This window comes from Balaenoptera ricei, chromosome 13, assembly GCF_028023285.1.
Source record: "Balaenoptera ricei isolate mBalRic1 chromosome 13, mBalRic1.hap2, whole genome shotgun sequence".
Classification (NCBI taxonomy): Eukaryota; Metazoa; Chordata; class Mammalia; order Artiodactyla; family Balaenopteridae; genus Balaenoptera; species Balaenoptera ricei.
Window position 1 is genome coordinate 36831174 of NC_082651.1, and position 20347 is coordinate 36851520.

Sequence of the window (20347 nt, forward strand, 5' to 3'; positions counted from 1 at the left end):
GAAAAATTCTTTTTTCTGAACCATCTTCACACCCCCTCCATTTTTTTTATTGTGGTAAAATACACCTACTATAATTTACCATCTTCCATCTTCACATTTTGACAGTCATTCTATATCAAAATAGGCATTTTAAGATGTAGAACATCTTAACAACTATAAACCATAATTGCAAACGTTAATTCAGTTTCCATACACATTTTTAGAGTTCGAAGTCATGGAAGAAACAGACATACATATGAAACACAGTATCACTTGTAACTATGGGATCCATTTTACCTTCTCTATAGATTATTGGTAATCAGAATTTTCACAAAATACTCTGGGAATCCCTAAGACAATTTCCCGAAAATATAGTGGGATACATGGAGTCTGCTTTTATATCTAAAGGATAAAAAGACTCTCAAACCTCCCAATGAACAAAAGTCCAGGACCAGGTGGCTTCACTGCTGAATTCTACCGAACACTTAAGGAAGGATTAATATGAAAGATTCTCAAACTCTTCCAATAAGCAGAACAGGAGAGAACACTTCCAAACTTATTTTATAAGGCCCACATTACCCTGTTATCCAGACGTTACCTAGATACCCAGTGTAGATACACTACAAAAAAATTACAAGCCAATATCCCTGATGAACATAGATGCAAAAAGAAACCAAACAAAACATTAGCACACCAAATTCAATAATATATTAAAAGGATTATACACTATGATCAAGTGGGATTTATTCCAGGAATGCAAGGATGATTCAACATCTTACAAATCAATCAATGTGGTACATGACACTAACCAAATAAAGGACAAAAATCATATAGTCAATAGATGTAGAAAAAGCATTTGAGAAAACTCAAAATCCATTCATGATAAAAACTCTCAACAAAGTAGGTATACAGGAAACATAGCTCACGACCATTTCTGACAAGACCATAGCTAACATACTCAATGGTGAAAAATGGAAAGCATTTCCTCTAAGATCAGGAACAAGACAAGGATATCCACCGGCATCACGTTTATTGAACACAGTATTGGAAGTTCTAGCCAGAGCAATTAGGCAAGAAAAAGAAACAAAAGGCACCCAAATCAGAAGAGAAGCAAAATTGTCACTATGTGAAAATGACATGGTTTTAGATATAGAAAACCCTAAAGACGCCACCAAAAAAACTGTTACAACTAAAACATTCAGTAAAGTTGCAGTATACAAAATTATTTAACAGACAAAGATCTGTTGCATTTCTATACATTAATAATAAACTGCCAGAAAAACAAATTAAAACAATCCTGTTCATAATTGCATCAAAAGAATAAAATACCTAGGAATAAATTTAACCAAGGAGGTGAAAGACCTGTATACTGAAAACATTGATGAAAAAAGCTGAAAAAGACATGAACAAATGGGAAAATATTCTGTGTTCACAGATTGGAAGAATTAATATTGTTAAAATGTCCATACTACTCAAAACAATCTACAGATTCAATGCAATCCCTATCAAAATTCCAATGGCATTTTTCACAAAAATTGAACAATCCTAAAATTTGTATGTAACCACAAAAGACTCCAAATAGCCAAAGCAATCTTTAAAAAGTAGAAGAAAACTGTAGGCATCACACTTCCTGATTTCAAACTATATTACAAAGCTACAGTAATCAAAATGGTATAGTACTGACATAAAAACAGACATGTAGATCAATGGAAAAGAATAGAGAGACCAGAAATAAACTCACACATATAAGGTCAATTACCTTATGACAAAGCAGCCAAGAATATACAATGGGGAAAGGATAGTCTCTTCAATAAATGGTACTGGGAAAACTCGATAGCCACATGCAAAAGACTGAAACTGAAGCGTTATCTTACACCATACACAAAAATCAATTCTAAATGGATTGAAGATTTAAATGTAAGGTCTGAAACCATAAAATTCCTAGAAGAAAACATAGGCAGTAAGAGCTTTGACACTGGTGTTAGCAATAATTTTTTGAATTTGACGCCCAAAGCAAAGACAACAAAAGCGAAAGTAAATAGTAGGAGTACATCCAACTGAAAGGCTTCTGCACAGCAAAAGAAACCATCAGACTACTGAATGGAAGAAGATATTTGCAAATGACATATCTGACAAGGGGTTAACATCCAAAATAGACAAAGAATTCAACTCAAATAAAAACAAACAAACAAACAACCCAATTAAAAAATGAGGGCACAGGATCTTAATAGACATTTTTGTGAAGAAGACATACGAATGGCTAACAAATACAGGAAAAGATGCTCAGCACCAATAATCATCAGGGAAATGTAAACCAAAACCACAATGAGATATCACCTCACACCTGTTAGAATGGCTATCATCAAAAAGACAAGAAATAACAAGCATTAGTGAGGTTATGGAGCTAAAGGTTCCTTTTTCTGTGCACTGTTAGTGAGAATGTAATTGGTGTTGCCACTATGGAAATCAGTATGGAGGTTACCCAAAGAGTTAAAATGCAACTACCATACGATCCAGCAGTTCTGCTTCTGGGTCTACACACAAAACAATTGAAAGCTTGGTCTTGGAGAGATATTCGTAGATCTGTGCTCACTGCAGCATTATTTAAAATAGCCAAGACATGGAAACCACCTAAGTGTCCACTGATGGATGAATAGATAAGGAAAGTGTGGTATGGGGGGGGGTGGGAGGAATTGGGAGATTGGGACTGACATATATACACTATTGATACTATGTATAAAATAGATAACTGATGAGAACCTACTGTATATAGCACAGGGAATTCTACTCAATGCTCTGTGGTGACCTAAATGGGAAGGAAATCCAAAAAAGAGGGGAGATATATATATAGATATATAGATATATATATAGATATCTATCTATCTATCTATATATATATATAGATAGATAGATAGATATCTATATATATATATACGTATAGCTGGTTCACTTTGCTGTACAGTAGAAACTAACACAACACTGTAAAGCAACTATACTCCAATAAAAATTAAAACAAAACAAAAAAAAAGAAAATGTGGTATAGAGGAAAGTGGGCAAGATGGCAGAGTAAAAAGACCTTGAGCTCACCTCCTCTCACAAGCACACCAAAATCACAACTATCCGCAGAGCAACCAATAAAAAAAAACGCACACACACAAAACACTGGAACCCACCAGAAAAGATCTCCTACACCAAAAGACATAAAGAAGGAATGGCAACAAAACCGGTAATAGGGGGAGACTCACAATATAATCAAATTCCATAACCCCTATGTAGGCAACGAAAACTGGAGAGTAAATATATTCCAGAGGTTCTCCCAGGTTGGGGGTCTGGCATTGTTGAGATGAGCCCACAGAGCATTTGGCTTTGAAGGCTAGAAAGGCTTAATTGCAGGAGCCCCACAGGACTGGGGAAAATAGAGATATCACCCTTAAAGGGTGCACATGAAATCTCATATACCCTGGGACACAGGGCCAAAGAAGTAATTTGATAGGAGCCTGGGCCAGACCTACCTGCTCGTCTTGGAGAGTCTCCTGGAGCGGCAGGGGTTGGGGGAGGGTGGCTGCGGCTCACCCTGGGGACATAGACACTGGTGGCAGACATATTGGGGAACACTGTTGGTGGATGACATATTGGCTCATTAGCTCCAAAACCTGGCCCCACCCAACAGCCTGCAGGCAACAGTGCTGGGACGCCTCAGGCCAAAGAACTAACTGGGTCAGGACACAGCTCCACCCATTAGCAGACAGGCTGCCTAAAGACAAAAAAGCTCACAGCTGCCTTTGGACTAGCCCCTAGACATGGCCCAGCCCACCAGAGGGCCAAGACCCAGCACCACCCACCAGTAGACAGGCACAGGACTCTCCCACCAGGAAGCCAGGCCAAGCTTCTAGACCAGTCTCATTCACCAGGATGCAGGCACCAAAAGCAAGAAAACTATGATTCCTCAATGCAGGCCAGAGCCTACCCTGGGACCAGCTGGGCCTTGGACTGGCCCACTAGCAGGCCAAGGAAACCTTCAGGACACTCCAGACCCTGTACCCAACTGTGTCAGGAACCGACACCACCCCCTCAACAATCTGAAATGAGCTCTGGGATCCCAGGACCCTGCAGCTGGACTCCAGGGACCAGCTCTGCCTGCCAGTAGACCAGCACTAACCCCATGATCTGGCTTCAACTACCAGTGGGTAGGCAACAACCCTAGGGTCTTCAGGACCCTGACTCCACCCACCAGTGAGCCAGCATTAGCCCCGGGGCCCCTAGCATTCTGCAACCAGCCACGTTGTGACCAGGCCCTGCTAAACAGCAGCCAGCAGCATCCACACAAGGCAGGACCTGGCAACCAACCAGACTAGGGGCCTACCAGACTACCCACATAGTTAGCCCACCACAACAGAAGGCCCAAGTAGCCCTCTTAGGGTGAACCCCTAGAGCACACAGCTTGGGTAACGAGAGGGGAGTGTGCTGCTGAAATGCACAGGACGCCTCCTACAGAGGGCCACTTCTCCAAGGTTGACAGATGTAACTTACCTACTACATACATAAAAATACAAATAGCAACTTATTGACAAAATGAGATGGCAGAGCAATATGTTTCAGATGAAGGAACAAGATAAAATCCCAGAAGAAGAACTAAGTGAAGTGGAAATAGGCAATCTACCCAAGAAATAGTTCAGAGTAATGATCATACAGATGATCAAAGAACTCAGGAGGAGAATGGATGCACAGAACGAGAAGTTATAAGTTTTAAGAAAAGAGTTAGAAAATATAAAGAACAACCAGAGATGAAGAATACAATAACTGAAATGAAAAATACAGTGCAAGGAATCAAAGTAGACTAAAGGATTCAGAAGAATGGATCAGTGAGCTGGAAGACAGAGTAGTGGAAATCACTGCCACTGAACAGAAAAAAGATTTAAAAAAGAAAAGAAATGAGAACGGTTTAAAAGATCTCTGAGACAACATCAAGAGCACTAATATTCGCACCACAGGGGTCCCAGAAGAAGAGAGAAAGAGCCCGGGAACATATTTGAAAGAAAGAGCTCAGGAAAATATTTGAAGAGATAATAGCTGAAAACCTCCCTAACCTGGGAAAGGAAATAGTCATCCAAGTCCAAGAAGCGCAGAAAATCCCATACAGGATAACCCAAAGAGGAACACACCAAGACACGCTGTAATCAAAATGTCAAGAATTAAAGATACAGAGAATACTAAAAGCAGCAAGGGGAAAGCAGCAAATAACATACAAAGGAACTCCCATAAGACTATCAGTTGACTTTTCAGCAGGCACTCTGCAGGTCGGAAGGGACTGGCATGATATATTTAAAGTGATGAAAGGGAAGAACCTACATCCAAGAATACTCTACTCAGCAAGGCTCTTGTTCAGATTTGACAGAGAAATCAAAAGCTGTACAGACAAGCAAAGGCTAAAAGAATTCAGCACCACTAAACCAGCTTTACAACAAATGTTAAAGGAACTTCTCCAGGTGCAAAAGAAAGGGCCACAACTAGATATAAGAAAACTATGGAACAAAAAAGCTCACCAGTAAACATACAGTAAAGGTAGGAAATCATTCGCAAACAAAGCTAGCAGGAAGATTAAAAGACGGAAGTAGTAAAATCATCTGTATCCACGATAAGCAGTTAAGGGATACACAAAACAATTTGATGTAAAACATGACATAAAAAACAGTAATCATGAGGGGAGGAGAGTACACATGGAGGGTAATTGCAAATGCATTTGAAATTAAGACATCAGCAATTTAGAAGAATCACCATATGTATACAGAGACTGCTATACAATAACCTCAAGGTAACCACAAGCCAAAAATCTGTAACAGATACACACATACACAAAAAAGGAATCTAAACATAACACTGAAGATAGTCATCAAATCACAAGAGAAGAGAACAAAAGAAGGGGGAAAAAAAGACCTACAGAAACAAATCCAAAACAATTAACAAAATGACAGTACGAACATACATATCGATAATTACCTTAAACGTAAACAGACTGAATGCTCCAACCAAAAGACACAAACTGGCTGAATGGATACAAAAACAAGACCCGTGTATTTGCTGCCTACAAGAGACTCACTACAGATCTAGAGACACATACAGACTAAAAGTGAGGGGATGGAAAAGGTAGTCCACACAAATGAAAATCGAAAGAAAGCCAGAGTACCAATATTTATATTAGATGAAATCAACTTTAAAATAAAAACTGTCACAGGAGACAAAGAAGGACACTACAGAATGATCAAGGGATCAATCCAAAAAGAAGATATAACAACTGTAAATATATATGCACCCAACATAGGAGCACCTGAATACAGAAGGCAAAATATTAATAGACATAAAAGGAGAAATCAACAGCAGCACAATAATAGTAAGGACTTTAACACCTGACTTACATCAATGGACAGATCATCCAGAGAGAAAATCAACAGGGAAACACAGGCCTTAAATAACACATTAGACCAAAGGGACTTAACTGATATTTATAGAGCATTCCACCCAAAAGCAGCAGAATGCACATTCTTTTCAAGTGCACATGTAACATTCTCCAGGATAGATCACATGTTAGGCCACAAAACAAGCCTTGGTAAATTTAAGAAAACTGAAATCATATCAAGCTTCTTTTCCAACCACAACTCTATGGAACTAGAAATCACCTACAAGAAAAAAAACCTGCAAAAACCACAAACACGTGGAGGCTAAACAATATGCTACTAAACAACCGATGGATCACTGAAGAAATCAAAGAGGAAATCAAAAACTACCTAGAGACAAATGAAAACGAAAGCACGATGATCCAAGACTTATGGGACGCAGACAAAGCAGTTCTAAGAGGGAAGTTTATAGTAATACAGGCTTACCTCAGGAAACAAGAAAAATCTCAAATTAACAACCTAAACTTACATCTAAAGCAAGTAGAGAAAGAAGAATAAATAAAAACCAAAGTTAGTAGAAGGAAAGAAATCATAAATATCAGAGCAGAAATAAATGAAATAGAGACTAAAAAAAACAATAGGAAAGATCAATGAAACTAAAAGCTGGCTCTTTGAAAATATAAACAAAATTGATAAACCTTTAGGAAGACTCATCAAGAAAAAAAGGGAGAGGGCCCCAATCAATAAAATCAGAAATGAAAAAGGAGAAGTTACAACCGACACCACAGAAATACAAAGGATCATAAGAGACTACTATGAGCAACTACATGCCAATATAACGGACAACCTAGAAGGAACTGATGAATTCTTAGAAAGGTACAACCTCCCAAGACTGAATCAGGAAGACACAGAAAATATGAACAGACCAATTACCAGAACTGAAATTGAATCAGCAATTTAAAAATTCCCAACAAAGAAAAGTCCAGGACCAAATGGCTTCACAGGTGAATTCTACCAAACATTGAGAAGAGTTAACACCCATCCTTCTGAAACCCTTCCAAAAGTTTGCAGAGGAAAGAAAACTTCTGAACTCATTCTAGGAGGCCACCATCACCCTGATACCAAAACCAGATAAAGATATTACACAAAAGAAAACTACAGACCAATACCACTGATGAACATAGATGCAAAAATCCTCTACAAAATACTAGCAAACCGAATCCACTAATAAATTAAAAGGCTCATACACCATGATCACGTGGGATTCATCCCAGGGATGCAAGGATTTTTCAATATCTGCAAATCAATCAGTGTGATACACCGCATTAACAAACTGAAGAATAAAAACCATATGATCGGGCTTCCCTGGTGGCACCGTGGTTAAGAATCCACCTGCCACTGCAGGGGACACGGATTCGAGCCCTGGTCCCGGAAGATCCCACATGCCGTGAAGCAACTAAGCCCGTGTGCCACAACTGCTGAGCCTGTGCTCTAGAGCCTGTGAGCCACAACTACTGAGCCCGCGTGCTACAACTACTGAAGCCTGTGCGCCTAGAGCCTGTGCTCCGCAACAAAGAGAAGCCACCGCAATGAGAAGCCCGCACACCGCAACAAAGAGTAGCCCCCGCTCGTTGCAACTAGAGAAAGCCCGCACACAGTAATGAAGACCCAACACAGCCAAAAATAAATAAATAAAATAAATTTATTAAAAAAAAACATATGATCATCTCAATAGATGCAGAAAAAGCTTTTGACAAATTTCAACACACATTTATGATAAAAACTCTCTAGAAAGTGGGCACAGAGAGAACATACCTCAACACAATAAAGGCCATATATGACAAACCCACAGCTAACATTATACTCAATGGTGAAAAGCTGAAAGCATTTCCCCTAAGATCAGGAACAAGACAAGGATGTCCACTCTCGCCACTTTTTTTCAACATAGTTTTGAAGGTCCTAGTCGCGGCAAGCAGAGAAGAAAAAGAAATAAAACGAATCCAAATTGGAAAAGAAGTAAAACTGTCAGTTTTTACAGATGACATGATACTATAAAATCCTAAAGCTGCTACCAGAAAACTACTAGAGCTCATCAGTGAATTCGCTAAAGTTTCAGGATATGAAATTAATACACAGAAATCTGCTGCATTTCTACATACTAACAACGAAAGCTAAGAAAGACCAATTAAGCAAACAATCCCATTCACCATTTAGAACTAATAAACGAGTCAGCATCGTTGCAGGATAAAAGTTAAATATTAAAAAAATCAATTGTATTATGATATACTTGCAATTAACAAACTGAAAATGAAATTAAGAAAACCATTCTGGGGGAATTCTCTGGCAGTCCAGTGGTTAGGACTCTGCAATTCCACTGCAAGAGGGCATAAGTTAGATCCCTGGTTGGGGAACTAAGATCCCTCAAGTCAAGCAGCACAGCCAAAAACAAAAAGAAAAGCAAAAGGAAACCATTCTGTTCACAACAGCCTCAAAAAAATTAAAATATTAATGTAAATTTAACATAAGAAGAGAAAAACTTCTACTCTGAAAGTTACAAAAAATGACTGCAAGAAATTAAAGAATATCTAAATAAATATCTAAATCAATAAATATCTATCTAAATCAAACATCCCAAGTCCACGGACTTACTGTTAAGAAAGCAATTCTCACCAAAGTGATCACAGATTCAACACAATCCCTATCAGAATCCTAGCTGATTTCTTAGTAGAAATTTTGCAAGCATATGGAATTGTCAAGGACCCAGAAGAGCCAAGACAATCATGAAAAATAAGGTCATGTTGGAGGACTCATACTTCCCAATTTTAACTCACAGAATGGGAGAATATATCAAAATCAAAATTTTGATAAGAATGTGTATCTAGAATACATAGAACTCTTAAAACTCAATAAAAAAGAGAAATAGCCCAAATAAAAACCAGGCCAGGATCTGAATACACATTTCTCCAAGGATAACACACAACTGGCCAATAAGCACACAGAAAGATGTTCAACATCATAATCAGGAGGCAAATGCAAATCAAAAGCAAAATGAGATACAACTTCACATCCACTAGAATAGATCCAATGAAAAAGTCAGATAATAAGTGTTGGTGAGTTAGTAGAGAAATTGAAATCCTCATACATTGCTACTGGGAATGTAAAATGGTGCAGCCACTTTGGCAAACAGTCTGACAACTCCTCAGATGATGAAATATAAAGTTATCACATGATCTAGGAATTCCATTCCTGGGTACGTACCCAAGACAAATGAAAACATATTGTCCATATAAAAACCTGTACATGAATAGAAAAGCATTTATATTTTATAAATATAAAATCATTATTTTATAAAAGCATTATTCATAGTAGCCAAAAGGTGGAAACAACCAAATGTCCATCAACAAACAGATAAACAAACTGTGATACATACATACGATGAAATATTATTGAGCCATTAGAAGGAATAAAATAATGATACAAGCCCTAACTTGGATGAACCCAAAAACATCATGCTGAGTTACAAGAAGCCAGTCACAAAAGTCCACACATTAAATGATTCCATTTGTATTAAGGTCTAGAATAGGAAAATTTATAATAGAGACAAAGTAGATCAGTGGTTGACTTAGGGCTTGGGGGGAGGTGGGTGATGAGGAAATAGAGGGGTGATAGCTAAGGGGTATAGGGTTTCTTTCTGAGGTGATAAAAATGTTCTAAAGTCAACTGTGTGGATGGTTGCACATATCTGTGAATAGGGTAAAAATCATTAAATGGTACACTTTAAGTGGGAGAATTATATATGTGCATTACATATTAAAAAAGCTGTTTGAAAAAAAAATGTTCTATGAGCATTTGAAAGGTTGTGTTTTAAAAGCATACAAACATTTATACACATCAACCTCAATATTTCCAGATGTTTCTCTAACTCTGCTTTTTTTTTTTTTTAATTTCATTTCTATGGTCTGTCATGGGCTAAGTATGTGTGTTCAAGCTCTCTAGTGTTCTGTATTATCCATTTCTCCTTGAGGGTCCTCTAGGGCAGCGGTCCCCAACCTTTTTGCCACCAGGGACCGGTGTCATGGAAGACAATTTTTCCACAGACGGGGTTGGGGGGTGGGGGGATGGTTCAGGCGGTAACGTGAGGAATGGGGAGCGATAGGGAGCTGCAGATGAAGTTTCTCTCGCTCGCCCGCCCGCCGCTCACCTCCTCTGTGCGGCCTGGGCTAGAGTATGCTTCTGCAGGTTATATTTCCATCTTTCTTTTCCAAGCTATGTCTCCTAGACTACCCACTGCAGAATTGCAATGTTGTTTTTTCATCTTACACATTCTTTTTTGTGTGTGATAAACACAGAAGATTAAATTTACCATCTTAACCAATTTTTAAGCATACAGTTCAGCAGTGTTAAGTATGTTCACACTGTTGCACAACAGATCTCTAGAACATCTTCATCTTGCAACACTGAAACTCTATACCCAATAAACATGAACTCCCCCTCCTTTCTCTCCCCAGCCGTTGGCAGCCACTTTTCTACTTTGTTTCTATGATTTTCACTATTTCAGATACTTCACGTAGGCGGAATATACAGTGTTTATCTTTTTGTGACTGGCTTATTTCACTCAGCACAAGGTCCTTGAGATTCACCTATGTTATAGCATGTGACAGGATTTTCTTCTTTTAAGGCTGCATAACATTCTATTGTATAGATATCACATTATATTTATCCATTCATCTGCTGATGGACGTATCTTGATTATCGTGAGTAATGCTGCAATGAACATGGGTGTGCAGATATCTGTGAGATCCTGCTTTGAATTCCTTTGGATATACACCCAGAAGTGGGATTGCTGTATCATATCGTCATTCTATTTTTAATTTTTTAGGAACCTCCACACTGTTTTCCATAATGGCTGTGCCATTTTATATTTCCACCAGCAGTGCACAAGGGATCCAATTTCTCTGCATCCTTGACAACGATTGTTATTTTCTGTTCTTTTGATACTACCCATCCTAATAGGTGTGCAGTAGTATCTCATTGTGGTTTTGATTTGCATTTCTTTGATGATTAGTGATATTAAGCATCTTTTCATATACTTGTTGGCCATTCATATATACTCCCTGGAGAAGTGTCTATTCGAGTCCTTTACCCATTTTTAAATTGGGTTTCTTTGTTGTTGACTTTTAGAAGTTCCATATATAATCTGGATATTGGTCACTTATCATGATTTGCAAATATTTTCTCCTATTCCACAGGTTGTCTTTTAACTCTGTTGATTGTGTCCTTTGAAGCAGAGTTTTAAATTCTGATATAGTATAGTTTATTTATTTTTGCTTTTGTTGCCTATACTGTTGGTGTCATATCCACGAAATCACTGCCAAATCCAATGTCATGAAGCTTTCCCCCCATGTTTTCTTCTAAGAGTTTTATAATTTTAGCTCTTCTGTTTGGATCTTTGATCCATTTTGGGTTAATTTTGTATATGGTAAAAGGTAATGGTCCAAATTAATTCTTCTGCATGTGGATATCCAGTTTTCCTTTGACAGCTAGGTAGTAATGGCTTGTGTCCTATACACTTTTCTTTTATGTTATTAGAAAAAGGGGGCCATGGGTGAACATAAATAGATTTGATCTTGGGTCTTTTTTATTGTAATTTTTTAAAAGTTTGTATTGAGATTCTTTCTGTCTTTGTCACAGTCATCTGGAATGCCTTAAGCTTTCCCTCCCCTGTTTCGGTGTTGAGACATGATACTTCACTTCTAATACTATCAGCCTTGGGTATTTAATTGTAATTTTGTTTCTAAATTGCCAGTGTCTTTTCCCAGAAGTAACAATTATCTTACAAATAAATACATACATCCACACAGACAAAGAAGCACTGAAGTGATATGCATAAGAAAGCAAAAAATAAAAAGATGGAACTCTGTTTAAATTGTGAGACTATAGTCTCATCAGAATTAAGTGGAAACACGTAGACACAGGCGTTTGCGTGTGCATGCTCTCTCTCTCTCACACCCCCTACCCCACTCCCCATTACCTGCAATATCTATTTGCAAGGATTTCTTCTCTTCGGGCCAGGCTTCCTTAGGAACGGTCCTCTTACTGTGGATCTCCCCTTTCTGTTTAATGGCTTTAGTGTCTGCTAGATTATCAATCTTCGTGTCTTGTAGTTGAGCTGACTGCTCTGAAGCAGCAGCAGCCCTGGAACCTAAGAGAGGGAAATCACGATTCAGACAGGAAGCTGACAAAAATTATTTTAAAATACCTCTCAAGCATCTACTAGTGTGAGAAGAGAGTTACACTGGATAAACAGTGAGATGGATGCAGGACAGGAATAAAGACGCAGACGTAGAGAACAGACGTGAGGACACGGGGAGGGGGAAGGGGAAGCTGGGACGAAGTGAGAGAGTGGCACGGACTCATATACTACCAAATGTAAAATAGATAGTTAGTGGGAAGCAGCCGCATAGCACAGGGAGATCAGCTCAGTGTGGTGTGACCAGCTAGAGGGGTGGGATCGGGAGGGTGGGAGGGAGATGCAAGAGGGAGGAGATATGGGGATATATGTATATGTATAGCTGATTCACTTTGTTATAAAGCAGAAACTAACACACCATTGTCAAGCAATTATACTCCAATAAAGATGTTTAAAACAAAACCAAAAAAACTGAGATGGAAAGAGAAAAGCATTTTGGGCAAAGGTGAATACATATGAAAAAAATGGAATCAGGAAAGCAATTGAACATCTAAGAAACAGTGCAAGTATATAATTTATTAGATTATAGAATTTGTAAGGAAAAGAGAAAAATTAGCATTTGAAAGGTTCTTTGGGAGCCCATTCTACTGTTCTGAAAGACTAGGCTTAAAAAGTTTAGTTTTCATTCTTTTTCTTTAATAAATGTATTTATTTGTTTATTTATTTGGTTGCATTGGGTGCTCATTGCTGCGCGCGGGCTTTCTGTAGTTGCGGCGAGCGGGGCTACTCTTCATTGTGGTGCGCGGGCTTCTCATTGCGGTGGCTTCTCTTGTTGCGGAGCATGGGCTCTAGGCTCGCGGGCTTCAGTAGTCGTGGCATGCGGGCTCAGTAGTTGTGGTGCATGGACTTAGCTGCTCCACGGCATGTGGGGTCTTCCTGGACCAGGGCTTGAACCCGTGTCCCCTGCGACGGCAGGCAGATTCTTAACCACTGCGCCACCACGGAAGCCCCTCTTGTTTCCTGTTCTTGTTCTATGTTATTTTGCTTATTTTATATACTCAACAATAATTTGGAAGACAGATATCTAGTTTTAAAATTCTTTTCGAGTTTCATTTTTTGGTAGCTTTTTTCCATTGTGGTAAAATATACATAAAATTTACCATTTCAAACATTTTTAAGTATACAAGTTAAGGCATTAAGTATATTCACATTGTTGGGCAACCATCACACCATCCATCTCCAGAATTAACTCATTTTCCCAAATGGAAACTCTGTACCTATTAAACAATAACTCCCTTTTCCTCCTCCTCCAACCCTTTTGTGACTGGCTTGTATTACTTAGCACAATGCCTTCAAAGTCCATCCACAGTGTAGCATGTGTCAGAAATTCACTCCTTTTTAAGGCTGAATAATATTCTGTTGTATGTATGTATCACATTGTATTGATCCATTCATCAGGTGGTAGACATCTGGATTGTTCTCACCCTTTGGCTATTGTTAATAATGCTGCTATGAACCTGGGTGTTCAAAATCTGTTCAAATCCCTGCTTTCGATTCTTTTGGGTATATACTTAGAAGAAGAATTGCTAGATCATATAGTAATTCTATGTTTCATTTTTTGAGGAACCACTACACTGTTTTCCACGGTGGCTATACCATTTTACATTCCCATCAGCAATACACAAGAGTTCCAATTTCACCATATCCCTGCCAACCCTTGCTCTTTTTTATTTCATAAAAGCCATCCTAATGGGTATGAAGTGGTATCTCTTTGTAGTTTTTATTTACATTTCCTTCATGACTAATGAAGTAAAACATCTTTTCACGTTCTTTTTGGCCATCTGTATCTTTCCTGGAGAAATGTCTCTTCAGATTCTGTACTCATTTAAAAATTAGATTGCTTTTTGCTGTTGTTGAACTGTAAGAGTTCTTCATATATTATGGATAGTCATCTCTCATCAGATATATGAATTGCAAATGTTTTTCCCAATTCTGTGTGCAACCTTTTTACTATGTTGATGGTGTTTTTTTTTTTTTTTTTTTTTTGGTGCACACAAGTTTTAAATTTTAATCAAGTCAAATTTATTTTTTATGAAAACTTCTTTAACCTATCTGATCACCAAGTCATGAATAAAATGACAGCTCTTTAGTCAAAAAGACAAAAAAATACAATTGTTTTTTCTTTTCATGCCTTTCATTCCAAAATTAACTTTTGGCATTTTTTTTTCCACCTTGTAACTAAATTTGCTATTTAGATGAGTGTTGTGTCAAACTGACTTCAAAGTTCACCACTGATCACTTTCAGCATTGCTTCATTTCTCTGTAATGAATTCTTCATTTTGATTCATCTCTTCAGCTGGGTGAGTCTTCAAGTGAATTTTTCAAGAAGGTACAGAGGTTGAATATACTTTCTAGCTGCTGTGTACTTGTGAAAATGTCTTTTCATTGTCATAGTGCTTAATGAAAATGCACTGGGTCCATAAATCCTTGAATTATATAATTTCCCCAATAAATACAGATTTGGTTCCATTATTTTTACATTTAGTATTTTAAATAAGCCTGATATCAGACTAAATTTTCTTCTCTTAACTTTTTTTTTTAAATTGTTTATTTATGGGATTTTCTTCTATTTATTTTGACTCAAAAATCTTTTTCTGATATGTGTCTCAGTCTCTGATTTTTCCCTGGATTTTTATGGCAACTTTCAATCTGCATACAGTGTTCCCCTTTTCAGGAGGAGGATGTTTTATTCAATTAAGTGTTTGAATATTACTTTCTTCCTCAGCTGCAGATATAATTCTTGGTTTGGTTTACTTAGCTATGTTTCTTATGTCTCTCATCATCTTTCACAGCATTTTCATTTTCTTCTCCTTTTTCCTCTGTAATTTTGCAGACTCTCAGATTTGTCCTCATCACTAATTTAACTTCCTTCATGTTAATTCCACCCTTTCTTGCCTGCAAAATGTATTTTAAATCTGTTACCAAATCTTTACAGTTTTAGGCAGTCTTTTCCTTCATATGTTCATTCCTGCCCACCCCCCCCCCCACACACACACTTTTTTTCTAAATTGAGACAAAACATGAAATTCACCATTTAAGGGTTCTGCCGCGGAGACACGTGAAGGTCGGTGACTTGGTGCGGAGTTTGTCTCGGCACGCGTGGCCGCGCTGGGATGGCGTCCTCCTCGTCTTCCTCCGCAGCGGGTTTGGGCTCGGTCGACCCGCAGCTGCAGCATTGCACGGAGGTAGAGACTCAGAAGCAGCGCTTCCAGCAGCTGGTGCACCAGATGACGGAACTTTGTTGGGAAATGTGCATGGACAAGCCTGGGCCAAAGTTGGACAGTCGGGCTGAGGCTTGTTTTGTGAACTGCGTTGAGCGCTTCATTGATACAAGCCAATTCATCTAGAATCGACTGGAACAGACCCAGAAATCCAAGCCAGTCTTCTCAGAAAGCCTTTCTGACTGACCTGAGTATTACCTCTCTGGAAAAGGAAGGTAGTTCAAGAAATGAAGAGCAGTTGATGGGATGGTTGAAGAAAAGGCTGTGGGGGGATCGGCTCCCACCTTTGTCACTCTTGGGACATCCTGTCATCTGAGAATGAATAAAGACCGATTTTTGTGTGTGGGGGTGGTTTGAGGGTCAAATGTGTTTGGGGTTGTGTTTTTTAATGCTAATCTTGGGAAAACAATTGACAGATGAATGGAAAACTCTACTAGGTGTATGTTACTGTATGTGGGACGATGCTTTCCTCATAGTCCCATTAACTGCTTCCTATAATTTTAATAGTGGAACTGCTCTATAATTTGATATGTGGGACCACATAGGTAATAATCTGTTATTTGTGTGGATTCCTTTCAGATTTCTGGAGAGATCGATATACATCTTTGTGTCTCTCAGAAAGGGCAGCAGTGGGGGAAAGAGTAATTTGGTACTTGACTGTAGGCCTCCTTATCTAGTGTTTGATTATCAGTGCTGGAAAAAAAATGTATGGAGTATTCATACAGTACATTTCACTTTTCTAGATTATCTCCCTCCCTTATACTGTGATTCACTTAAATTTCTATATATAAAGTACAGTCTTGAGCTAGTACAGGTAGCCTGAGAGTCTAGAGGACTTTAGTTAAAGGAATCTAGCCAGCGAACATAATTCTCATACTAAACTGCCACAAGGAAGACGTTAACTTACCCTGTATGTCAGGGTCCAAAAAAATTTAAAGATGTGCCTAAATGAAAAAATAAGTTATAAAGATTTAGGCCAGTCAAAAACTAACAGCAGTTTCAGGTAGAGGTGCATGCCTAACGTAAACCAGCATAGTTTCCATTTACTGCGTTCTTTTCATCACTGAAATAAAAACTTCTACAAGATTCAAAAAAAAAAATTCACCGATTAAAGTAAGTGTACAATTCACTAGTTCTTAGTATTTTCACAACCAATATTGCTATCTAATTCCAGAACATTTTTGTCACGCCCCCACAAAGAAATCTTGTATATGTTAGCTGTTACTCCCTATTTTCCCCTCCCCAACATCCCCTGGCATCCACTAATCTACTTTCTGTCTATATGGATTTGCTCATTCTGGACATTTCATATACATGGAATTATACAATATATGACCGTTTGCTATTGGCTTGAAATATTTCTCCGTTTAATAGTGTCAGTTTTTCGGACTTCCCTGGTGGTACAGTGGTTAAGAATCCGCCTGCCAATGCAGGGGACACGGGCTCGAGCCCTGGTCTGGGAAGATCTCACATGCCGCGGAGCAACTAAGCCTGCGCGCCAAAACTACTGAGCCTGCGCTCTAGAGCCCAAGAGCCACAACTACTGAAGCCCATGCACTTAGAGCCCGTGCTCCTCAACAAGAGAAGCCAGCACAATGAGAAGCCCGCGCACCACAACAAAGAGTAGCCCCTGCTCGCCACAGCTAGAGAAAACTCGCGCGCGGCAACGAAGACCCAGCGCAGCCAAAAATAAAAATACAAATAAATAAATAAATAAATTTATTTATTTATTTAAAAAAATAGTGTCAGGTTTTTTCATTTTAATTCTGTTAGTTTTTCTTTATGTATTTGGGACTTGCTTATACTGCATTTGTCTTTTAAGTCATATAGGAGAAAAACTGACTTACAAACAAAAATACATTTATACTGTCTTTTGTATTTACTTATGTAGTTACCTTTAGTACTTTTTTCATGTGGATTTAAGTTACTGTCTGGTGTTCACCATTCCATCTTGAAAAAAATCTCTTTAGTATTTTCTGTGGGTCAGTTTGCTAGCAGTGGAGTCTTTCAACTGTTGTTTATCTGAGAATGTCTTCATCTCTCCTTCATTTCTGAAGGGTAGTTTTGCTAGGTACAGAATACTTGGTAGGCAGGTTCTTTTCCTCAGCTCTTTGCATATGTCATTGCAATGCCTTCTGGCCTCTATGGTTTCTGATGAAAAATCAGCAATTAGTTTTATTGAAGATTCTTTGTACATGATAACTCCGCTCTTGCTGCTTTAACACTGTCTTTGTCATTTGATGGTTTATGATGTATGTAGATGTGGCTCTCTTTGACTGTATCATGCTTGGACTTCCTTGAGCTTTTGGGATGTGCAGATTAACAGCAGTCATCAAATTTGTGAAATTTTAGGCCATTATTTCTCCAAATACTCCTTCAGTCTCTTTTTCTGTCTCTTCATCTGGAACTCCCATTATGTGTATAATAGGATGCTTGAAGGTGTCCCATAGGACTCTGAGATTCTGTTAATTTCTCTTCATTCTTTTTTCTTTCTGTTTCTCACACTGGATAATCTCAATTGGCCTATCTTCAAGTTCACTGACTCATACTTCTGCCTGTTCAAATCTGATACTGAGCTTTCTCCAGTCAATTTTTTATTTTAGTTATTGTACTTTTCAACTACAGATCTTCTATTTGGTTCTTTTTTGTAATTTCTCTTTATTGATATTCTCTATTTGGTAAGACACTGTTCTTATACTTCTTTTTTTTTTTTAAACATCTTTATTGAAGTATAATTGCTTCACAATTGTGTGTTAGTTTCTGCTTTATAACAAAGTGAATCAGCTACAGATATACACACGTTTCCATATCTCCTCCCTTCCGCATCTCCCTCCCTCCCACCCTCCCCATCCCACCCCCCCCCCAAGGTGGTCACAAAGCACCGTGCTGATCTCCCTGTGCTATGCGGCTGCTTCCCACTAGCTATCTATTTTACATTTGGTAGTGTATATATGTCCATGACACTCTCTCATCCTGTCACATCTCACCCCTCCCCCTCCCCATATCCTCAAGTCCATTCTTTAGTAGGTCTGTGTCTTTATTCCCATCTTGCCACTAGGTTCTTCATGGCCCTTTTTTTCCCCCTTAGATTCCATATATATGTGTTAGCATACTGTATTTTTTTTTCTCTTTCTGACTTACTTCACTCTGTATGACAGACTCTAACTCCATCCACCTCATTACAAATACCTCCATTTCATTTCTTTTTATGGCTGAGTAATATTCCACTGTATATATGTGCCACATCTTCTTTATCCATTCATCCGATGATGGACACTTAGGTTGCTTCCATGTCCTGGCTATTGTAAATAGAGCTGCAATGAACATTTTGGTACATGACTCTTTTTGAATTATGGTTTTCTCAGGGTATATGCCCAGAAGTGGGATTGCTGGGTCGTATGGTAGTTCTATTTGTAGTTTTTTAAGGAACCTCCATACTGTCCTCCATAGTGGCTGTATCAATTTACATTCCCACCAACAGTGCAAGAGTGCTCCCTTTTCTCCACACCCTCTCCAGCATTTATTGTTTCTAGATTTTTTGATGATGGCCATTCTGACCGGTGTGAGATGATACCTCATTGTAGTTTTGATTTGCATTTCTCTAATGATTAATGATGTTGAGCATGCTTTCATGTGTCTGTTGGCCATCTGTATATCTTCTTTGGAGAAATGTCTATTTAGGTCTTCTGCCCATTTTTGGATTGGGTTGTTTGTTTTTTTGTTATTGAGCTGCATGAGCTGCTTGTAAATCTCGGAGATTAATCCTTTGTCAGTTGCTTCATTTGCAAATATTTTCTCCCATTCTGAGGGTTGTCTTTTGGTCTTGTTTATGGTTTCCTTTGCTGTGCAAAAGCTTTTAAGTTTCATTAGGTCCCATTTGTTTATTTGTGTTCTTATTTCCATTTCTCTAGGATCTGGGTCAAAAAGGATCTTGCTGTGATTTATGTCATAGAGTGTTCTGCCTATGTTTTCCTCTAAGAGTTTGATAGTGTCTGGCCTTACACTTAGGTCTTTAATCCATTTTGAGTTTATTTTTGTGTATGGTGTCAGGGAGTGTTCTAATTTCATACTTTTACATGTACCTGTCCAATTTTCCCAGCACCACTTATTAAAGAGGCTGTCTTTTCTCCACTGTATATGCTTGCCTCCTTTATCAAAGATAAGGTGACCATATGTGCGTGGGTTTATCTCTGGGCTTTCTATCCTGTTCCATTGATCTATATTTCTGTTTTTGTGCCAGTACCAAACTGTCTTGATTACTGTAGCTTTGTAATATAGTCTGAAGTCAGGGAGCCTGATTCCTCCAGCTCCATTTTTCGTTCTCAAGATTGCTTTGGCTATTCGGGGTCTTTTGTGTCTCCATAGAAATTGTGAAATTTTTGGTTCTAGTTCTGTGAAAAATGCCAGTGGTAGTTTGATAGGGATTGCATTGAATCTGTAGATTTCTTTGGGTAGTAGAGTCATTTTCACAATGTTGATTCTTCCAATCCAAGAACATGGTATAT

At 38.4% G+C, this 20347-nt stretch overlaps 1 pseudogene; it reads left to right on the plus strand.

Moving 5' to 3' along the window:
* The first annotated feature begins 15734 nt into the window (after positions 1 to 15734).
* Positions 15735 to 16192, plus strand: LOC132376947 (mitochondrial import inner membrane translocase subunit Tim8 A-like; annotated as a pseudogene).
* Positions 16193 to 20347: the final 4155 nt, after the last annotated feature.